General features: G+C 39.6%; 1 pseudogene; it reads right to left on the bottom strand.

The window, feature by feature from the left end:
• Positions 1–7,140: 7,140 nt before the first annotated feature.
• On the bottom strand, positions 7,141–7,752 carry LOC119041353 (ras-related protein Rab-5A-like; annotated as a pseudogene).
• Between the last annotated feature and the right edge of the window lie 1,627 nt (positions 7,753–9,379).

Below are 9,379 nucleotides of genomic sequence, written 5' to 3'. Positions count from 1 at the left end.
AGTCAATTTTCTGTCAGTTCTCATTGCTTTTTGTTTTTAAATTGTTGTTGTCCTTTTTTTAGTTGTGTGAGGAGGCACAGTGTGTCTACCTATGCCTCCATCTTGGCTGGAAGTCCCAAAGAAACTGATTTTATCATTGGCAAGATATTAAAAATACAAATTTGTAATATAATAATATACATTTTTATTAGTGCACTAAATCATTAGATCTATTGGCAGAGCTAATATTACCCATATTTCAGGGTTAGGCTGAACACAATATTTTGTGTTGTCTATAACAATTTTGATGTGATGGGAGAATATTCCTGGTGACAAACTCACAATATATAAAGTAATTAAGGAAATGGAAACTTTCAGCTAGAGGTTATTAAAGTTGTTTTCTAATTATTTCCCATTGAAGTTCATGAACTCTCCAAATTTCTCAGGACACCATGAGTGTCTGTGGACCCCAGGTTAAGGACCTTCCACTAGCTGGATCTTCTTGAGGCGGTCACATTGCTTCTCTGAGCCTCAACGTCCTCATCTATGAAAAAGGTGTCTTGACCTTGATGCCCTTTCTAAGCATGAGATTTGGTTATTCAAATGTGAGCAGACCATTTTGGGGCCTAGATTCCATGGACAATGGATTTTAAGAGATAGCACCCAGGTATAGGGCTGGGAAACAAGAGAGTGGCATCAGTGAACTGGAATTCTTGAGGAATTCCTGGTAGTTCAAAGCTAGATCAGGTATTTAGAGAAACAGCACTGGAATTAATCACCTAAAATGTATGAAAAAGGACATCTAATTTTAAGGGCTGCTTACTTTATACTTGTACTATTTACTTTAATTTTCATAATAACCCTATGATACAGGTTCTGTTACTCTTCCCATTTTATGGATGGAGAAACTGAGGCTCAACAGGTTCAGGTACTTTGCCCAAGATCACACAGCCAGAGAATGATAGAGCCAAGATATCTGGTTGTTTTGCTTCAATGCCCACAATGTTGTCTATTGCACTCCCCAGGAAGCTAATCATTGCATTTAATTTATATGCAGGAAGAAAATTTTTTTAACTTCTGCTGGAATCTGCAGCCTTAAGAAATGAGGATGAAAACTGTTCTGGCACCACTTCTGAGTTTGGGAAAAGCTTAAGCCGCACCACTCAACTTTAAGAAGAGCAGTGTAGGCAGCAGTTGCCTGGCTCTGGGGGCTGTCAGGGGAACCTAAGCTAGTCTATTTGAGAGTATCTGAGTTTGAACATAACTACCTCACTGTTTCTCTTCATGTATTTCCTGAACACCATTTTCCCTAAAAATACTCTTTGACATTATGCACAAACACTGAAGAGACATTTATTTGGCCCTGACCTTTGTAAGGTTCCTGCTAAAAGAGAGTCAGTGACACACACATGGGACTGAATTATTTATAGGCCCAAGGGGAAATCAGAGTTGCTTTTAGTTTTATTGAAAGTGTATTAGAAGGCCAAAGAACACCAAGTTAGCTTTAGCTGCTCACAAAGGGACTCCAGCTAGACTCAAGGGTGTTTATTAAAGTTGGGGTTCTCTCCATGGTAGGGTCTTTAAAAATCCTCATAAACTTGGGCTGTTGTTCCTTTCCAATGCTTTGCCAGGGGACAAAGTTCTGCACCCTTTTTGACAAAAGCTACCAGGAAGAGAATGGAGATGTACAGAGTGCCTGAGAACTTAGGCACCCATGAGGCTTGTCATTTATGCGTGAATTTAATGAGTCAACTGACATTGATTGAGTACCTTCTGAAGCTTGAAGATTGGAGAGGAAGAAATAAATTTATTAACTCATTTGTCCAGCAATTCAACAAATATTTATTTAATGTCTTTTCTGGAGAGCTACTATTTCAGGCACTTGCAAAGTATGTAACAAGACTGACAAGGTTCTGTACTCATGAACAGGACAATATTCCTGTCCTCAAGTAATTCAGCATGATGAGGCCCTCATCATATCATCATCATCATCATTATCATCATCACCATCATTTATTGAATGCTTGCTATTTGCCAGGCACTGTCCTAAGTGCTTTACATATATTAATTCAGCTCATTAGCTGACATTGAGTGCTAATACTCATTAGCACTCAATGAGATAGGAATTATTAATATCATGCCTTTTTCATAGTTAAAGCAGTTAAACTACAGAATTTAAGTAACTCACTCAAACAGACCTTGGAAGCTGTGAGTCTGGGATTTGAACCCAGGTAGTCAGCCCACCTTATTATAGAGGTGTAGATAAGGACTACAAATAAAACAGGGAAGGGATGTTTGAATTGAGTGCTCAGAAATGAGTACAAATTTCCAGGCACCAAAATGGGGTACAGGAAAGACAAGTCATTTGACCTCTCTGCACTTTGCCTTTCCATCTTAAGGATGTAAGGTTTGTAAGAGTAATAAGTGAGAAACCTAAGTGCAAATGCCTTCTTCCAGGTGCTTGTGGGCAGGGACTGAGTAGTACGCATCTTCCTTCCTCTCTCTGTTCTTTCTTGGTACACTCAGACCTCACCCTGAGATGTCCATCTCTCAGCCTCAGGACTTCCAGGTGTCATGTGAAGATTACACTTTTCTACACGGGCCACATTAGAAAACAAAAGGCACTCAATCCATTTTTTAATTGCTTATTTTTCTTGTATGTGCTGGGTAGGGCATAAATTTTCTCTGGGACCAAGTTTTTGAGGCTTCTGTCCATTCAGAGGGCCCATAAATGTGCCCAGATTTGGGTGTCTCCCCTGTCCGATCCATATGTGCCTTTGAACTCAGCAGCCGAGTCTTTTAATTTGTGCTAATTCTCTCTGACACCAACTTTGGGACTTACTCCATTTGGCCTTTTGGTGAATAAAAATCAGAGTGATGGAGGTTTCCTACTGGAGAAGTGCACTGCTTTTTCAATCACTTAAATTTAAGCATCACTTTATAGCAGATGGTGCTGCTGATACTGGGCTCCAGTTCCTAAGTGATTAGCAACATGGAGAGACCAGAGCTGTGTCTTTTTTCCCAAGGGAGAAAGAGAACCCTGCTGTTTGTGTGAGTCGTGAGTTCCTGCTGGATGAAATGCCATCAAGTCCATCTTTCCTGGGACCCAGAGATAAGTCCTGGTCTCCAGGGTTGTAGGCAGGAGGCATTAATCCAGGTGGAGCCCCTTTGAGTCCGGGGGTGTGAGAATCATGCTCATTTTGCACCATTTCTTTCAGCATAAGTACCAGAGAGGGGAATCTCTGTGGGATAAGGTGTTTTTATTGGGGGAGGGCAGGTTATAGGGGAGGAGGTTTTTAGTGCTTCTAGCTCTGGTAGAGTCAGGGTACTAGATATGCCCCACCCAGCACAATGGATGATGGCAATAGCAGGATTCTGAAAACACTGTCATTGCCCACATCTCCTATGATTACTTTCCATCTGTTTTTCCAAAAGATTGGCAACAAAACCTCTACTGTTCTTTGAAGTAGCTGGGATACCCTAGTAAGCATTTTAGCCAAGTTCCAGTAGGACAGAATTACCAAGGAATAGGGTGTGTGGGTGTGGGGGCGGTGGCAGTTCTAAAACAATGTAAGGCTAACTGACATCAATCTGTGAGCAAGATGCACTTGCTTGTTCTCTCCTGTGACACCAGTGCCAAGCACAGTTTCTGGTAGACAGCAAGTACTCAAAAATAGTTTTTGATTCAGTGATTAGAACAGAGCAATGAGATAATAGAAACATTACTGAATTAGTAATTATTCAATTCTCCATATGTGCTAAGAATTGTGCCAAATACTTAATTGTCAATAACCCTATGGAGTTCTATTAGCCCCATTTTACAGATATTGAAACAGAGGCTAAGAGATTTTATAGGATGTCTCCAAAGCCACAGAGCTAGTAAGTGGGCTGGGCTTGTCTGGTTCCAGAGTTTTGCTCTTTACTGGCAAGCTACCAGGTAGAATAGATGAACTAGAAAGCTGTATGAAGATTAAATATTGCACCTGTGATCAAGGTAGCATCATAGGTATTTCGGGGGAAAGTAAAAAGTATAGAAAAACCCCAAACAAATGACATTTCATTTGAATAGTACTGAACATATGTTTATTTGCATAAAAAATTTAGGGCCTCATCCCTCGTATATAAAATAAGTTACAGATGAATTACAAAAATACATGCCAAATCAAAACCCATGTAAAAGGTCTTACTTGTCACTAGAAGGTGGAAAGGAAAGACAGAAAAAAGTATAGCAGATTATGAGTGACCTTTATATATTTTTATTATATCGAAAAACTTAAAAACATGCAAGCAATATTTCAAAACTAGGAAAAACACAGTACATCATTCTTCCACTTTCATTTCTTTCACGTACAAGACTTCAAGTAAAAGAAGTCTTCCTTTATTATATCACACCCATAGTGTTGTCAATTCCTGTGATTCAGCTCCAGTGGAAGTGAGTATCCTTAGCTGCCCACACCACAATATGGTTTCCACCGACGAGTTCACCATCTTCTTGCTGCCCTGTTCACCCCTCCACCTGCCACAGAAGGACTCCTATCAGCTTGTCTGCAGAGCAAAGGGGACTTGAAAGCTACTGAGTTTCTTTCTCTCCTTGTAGACCTCTGTGCGTGGCTTCTCTTGGCATGCCCAGTCCTGGGCTAGAGCAGGTCCTTGGATGCTCTGTGTTACCTTATTTGACTTGGCTAAGCTTCTGTTGAATTTCTTACTGACATTTTCGGGCATAGAGTTCCAATTTTAAGAAAACTAGTTAATGAAAGTTCGAGCATATGGAATCAATAATGGGGCCCTAGAACTCTTTTTATACATGTTGATGTAAACACTTTGGAACTGGAACGTAATTTACAAGGTGGTCCCTAGTGGCAAAGTTTAATATTGTAGTTAGCAATGTTCATGTGAATGAAGAAATAGAACTGAACTCCAAACTTTGAAAACAGAGTTTCAGGAGATTATGTGGCAGGGAGATAACTTTGTTGCTGGAAGAATATAATTCTTGCCTGGCAAGAGGAAAAGGGAGATATTGGAATTCTCATGCAAAGTGCTGCAAAGCTCTGAAAAGTCTTCAAAATCATGTTCTATTGACACCACCAACAAAAAGCCTGGGACCTGGTCATCTGAGGTATTCTTTCCTTTCAGTGTTGAATTGCCTTTTTGCTTTGTTTCTCCAGGGCAAACCTGTCTGTCATTACTTTCTTTATAAGAAAGTAATGAAGATTTGATTTCCTTTGCAGATCACTTTCCTGAAAAAGATCTACTTGCTAAGGCAACAGGAAGCCTGTATGGAGATGAACAAAAATCAGTTGCTCCGAAGTCAGAATTATTGAAATTGTCTAAAGTAGTATCTTTTGATTGTGGGTCTTCTCCAAGCTGTCTTGGAGGCCCAGTATGTGAACCACAGAAGTCTACAAAAAGACTGCCCACTGTGAACAGCAAAGAAACATCTGGCTACCCATTTGTTTGGGTAGCTAAATCAGCAGCTAAAAATACTTCATATGCCAAGTGGTCTCCTGCGTTAGGAACTTGTGAGACTTCTTTTCGATAACACCCCAGCTGGAAGTGTGTATACCATAACTCTTAAAGTTCTACTAATGGTCCAAGAAATAAGAACCCAGAGAAAACGGATTTCTTCATTTCTGGTGCCCCCAAGTAGATGGGATGCATTTCTAAAGATGCTATCGTTCTCAGGCAAACATTTCTTTTACTTAAGTTGGCCATAGCTCCTCTTTTAAAGTTTGAACATGTCTCACGTGTTGTGAGATTAGAGTTTTTGGCATCATTTTTAGCTAGGATTCCACTGGCAGTGGGCTGTTTACTAGTAGGGGACTGTGCTTAGCACCTTATATATACCATCCTATATAAATCCATTTTTAAACCAAAGGATTAGCTGTTTGTTTCCTCCATTTTACAGATGAGAAAACTGAGGCACCAAGAGATTAAAGACTGCTCCATTCACAAGATGAGTCAGTGGTGCATTCAAGTTTATAGTTTTCGACTATTACAAATAAAACTGTTGTGAACATTTATGTATAGCTCTTTGTATGGACACCTGCTTTCACTTCTCTTGGGTAAATATGTAGGAGTAGATGGGCTGACTCATATGTTAGGTGAATGTATGGATTTTTAAGAAACTAAGAAACTGTTTTTCTAAGTTGTTGTAGCATTTTAAACTCCCACCAATGGTATATAAAGCTTCCAGTTCTCATATATCTTGCCAACACTCAACAAAGTCTGTTTTTTTAAAAAATTGATCATTATTCTCTTACAGTTTTTCCAATTTTTTCCCCATTTGCCCTTCTCCACCGAGGCTACGCCCTGCTCCCACAGTCAGTCCTCACACCATTGTCCATGTCCATTCATACATGTTCTTTTACTAGTTCCTTCCCCTTCTTTCCACCATTAACCCCCTCTCCCCTCCCTTCTGGCTGTAGCTAATCTGTTCCATGTTTCTATGTCTCTGGTTCTATTTTGCTTGTTAGTTTATTTTGTTCATTAGATTCCTCTTATAAGTGATATCATATGGTATTTATTTTTATATACTGGCTTATTTCACTTAGCATAATATTCTCCAATTCCATCCACGCTGTCTCAAAGGTAGGAGTTCCTTCTTTCTTTCTGCTGGTGTAGCATTGTGTATCACTTCATTATGCAAATATACCACAGTTTTTTGATCTACTCATTTACTGATGACCACTTAGGGTGTTTCCAGCACTTGGCTATTGTAAATAGTACTTCTGTGATCATAGATGTACATAGTTCTTTAAATTGGTGTGTTGGGATTCTTAGAGTATATTCACAGCAGTAAAATTGCTGAGTCAAAAGGCAGATCCATTTTTTATTTTTTGAGGTATTTCCATACTGTTTTCCACGGTGCCTGTACCAGTTTGCATTCCCACCAGCAGTGCACTAGGGTTCCCTTTTCTCCATATCCTCTCCAGCACTTGTTGTTTGTTACATACAGCTCTCATTCCCCTCTTCTGCTGAAACATTAGTCAGAAGGTTACATGCGTGTTATAGAAAATTAAGTTCAAAACACTTAAAATAATCCTGTATTAAAAACTTGACTCTATCATAAGTCTCTTTTTTTTGGAAGTCATACTGACCTGGTTAAATGCTCTAACTTCCACCATTAACATTTAGGAAGCATAAGAATATTCCAGAGCTGGTTCAAACCGTAGATTTAGTCACTATAACACTGACTAAATGTTGGTGTTCATTCTGTGGTTCATTCTTTAGCAACTTCTTAGCTATTGCCATGAATATTTCATTTACATTCATTGATGTTTTAGCTCATGTCTCCATGAATAATAAACTGTTGTCATCTACATAGGATTGTGCTTCCTGGCAATTGACAGCCCTTTTATTTGCAAGGTCAGCCTTGTTTCCAGATAAAGCTATTACAGTGTTAGGAATGGCTTGCCTCTGAAGTTCTTTAACCTGATTCTGGGCTCTGGCAATGGATTCCTCATTTATGATGTCATATACAACTATGGCTGCTTGTGTTCCTCTGTTGTACATTGGTGCTAGGCTATGGTATTGCACTTGACCTGCTGTACCCCATACTTCCAACTTTACTGTTGTGTCATCAAGATACACTGTTTGGATTAGAAAAGCAGCCCCGATGGTATTCTCTTGAAGTTCATGAAATTGTCCTTTCACAAAATGAAGCACTAGGCTTGATTTACCAATAGCAGACTCTCCCAGAAGTACTAGTTTTAACTGGCATACTTTATTTTCAGTACTTGGCCCATTGGGTTTCATTGCTCCTAAATTAGCCATGTCCAAATTTGAAAGAATTCCATAATTTCAGTCTCTTAAATGAACTTTCAGGATGCAAGGTATCAATTTTTTCTTTCTGCAGGTAAAGAAACCTTAGACTACAGCATACTGAGCCGCCAGACTGAAGCTTCCAGGCAGCAGGTCCCAGGCCTGGTCTGAGAAAAAGCTGCAGCTTTGGTGGTGGGCGTCTCCTTCTTATACCTCCCTCCTCAGACTCTCACACTTTCCTTTTGATTGGGGGTTGTTTCTTTGTCTCCCTATTTTAGGCGGCTCTTTTTTGTTTGCTTCTGCATATTGGATCGATCTGCTTTGACCCCCTGTCTTTTCGGAGGTGCCTTCTGTGGTAGGACTCCTGTGGGACTTGGAGGTGCAGTCTCTGTGAACTCCTGAGCTGGGTGCTCTTAGGGATGCCCTTCATGCAGGTTACATGGGCTCTCTTGTAACTGGGTTTTGGTGGTTGGCCCATTCTTTGGTGGGCTCTTCCCTCTGGCTGGCTGACTGAGAGTCACAATCCCCACCATGTCTTATATGCTGTTGTACAGGTGTTGTCAGAACAACAACAACAACAAAACAACCCTCCAAACAACCCACACCAGCCAAAGTACCCCCCACTCACTACCATGATATCAACAACAAAGGATCTAATATTTATAAAGGTGATAAGAGAATAACAATATATGAAAGGAAAAAAGAATATGAGATGACTATAGGAAACAAATAATTTTGAGAGGGTAGGGGAGGATAAATAACAAAAGTAGGGAATAGAAACATAGCAAAATTAAGGAGAAAATAAAATTTACCACATAAATAAAATAGGGTGGGAATAGGCCAAACTGGAGTAAGACAAGGAAGAGTACAATACGAGGTTTTGGAGAAAAAACAGTAAAAAAAATAGGAACCCAGTTGAAGAAAAACAACCACTGCAGTGATTCCATGACAAGGAGCAAGGATGGATATTATTCTCTGGGAGAATAATAATATTCTCCCAGAGAATAATAATATTATAAGAAAGAAAAAAAAGAGTGTGAGATGTATAAAGGAAAGAAAAGTGATTTTGAGAGGCAAGAGGGCATTAGAAAGAATAAGCATAAGGGTTAGAAACCAGGCTAAGAAAGGGAGAAAATAAATTTTAAAATGAAAATAAGACAGGGAAGGAGGAAGATGAAATGGAGTAGGACAGGAGAATGTTAAAATACAAGATTTAAAAAAATAGTGAACACGTAGGGATAGCATTGAAAACATGCAACAACAACCTCTATACCAATGACAACTGAGCAAATACTAATAAAGGTAGAATGATAATAAGGCTATTGTAGGAAAGGGAAAAAGATTGTGAGATAACTAATGGAAAGAAAGATGGGTTGGAAAGGGTGGAGGGAGGAGAAATAGTAAGAATGAGGAACAGAAACAAGGCATAGAAAGGGAAAAATTAGCACTGACTGGTGTGGCTCAGTTGAGTGAGTGTTAGCTGGAGAACAAAAGTGTTGCTGGTTTGATTCTCAGTCAAGGGACATGGCTGGGTTGTGGGCCAGGTCCCCAGTAGGGGGGTTTGAGAGGCAACCACACAGTGATCTTTTTCTTCCTCTCTTTCTCCCTCCCTTCTCTCTCTAAAAATAAATAAATAAAA

The sequence above is a fragment of the Artibeus jamaicensis genome, unplaced genomic scaffold, assembly GCF_021234435.1.
Source record: "Artibeus jamaicensis isolate MK-2021 breed Jamaican fruit bat unplaced genomic scaffold, CSHL_Jam_final contig_729, whole genome shotgun sequence".
NCBI classification, from domain to species: domain Eukaryota; kingdom Metazoa; phylum Chordata; class Mammalia; order Chiroptera; family Phyllostomidae; genus Artibeus; species Artibeus jamaicensis.
The sequence above is the reverse complement of the archived record's forward strand: the minus strand, read 5'-3'. Positions and strand labels throughout refer to the sequence as shown.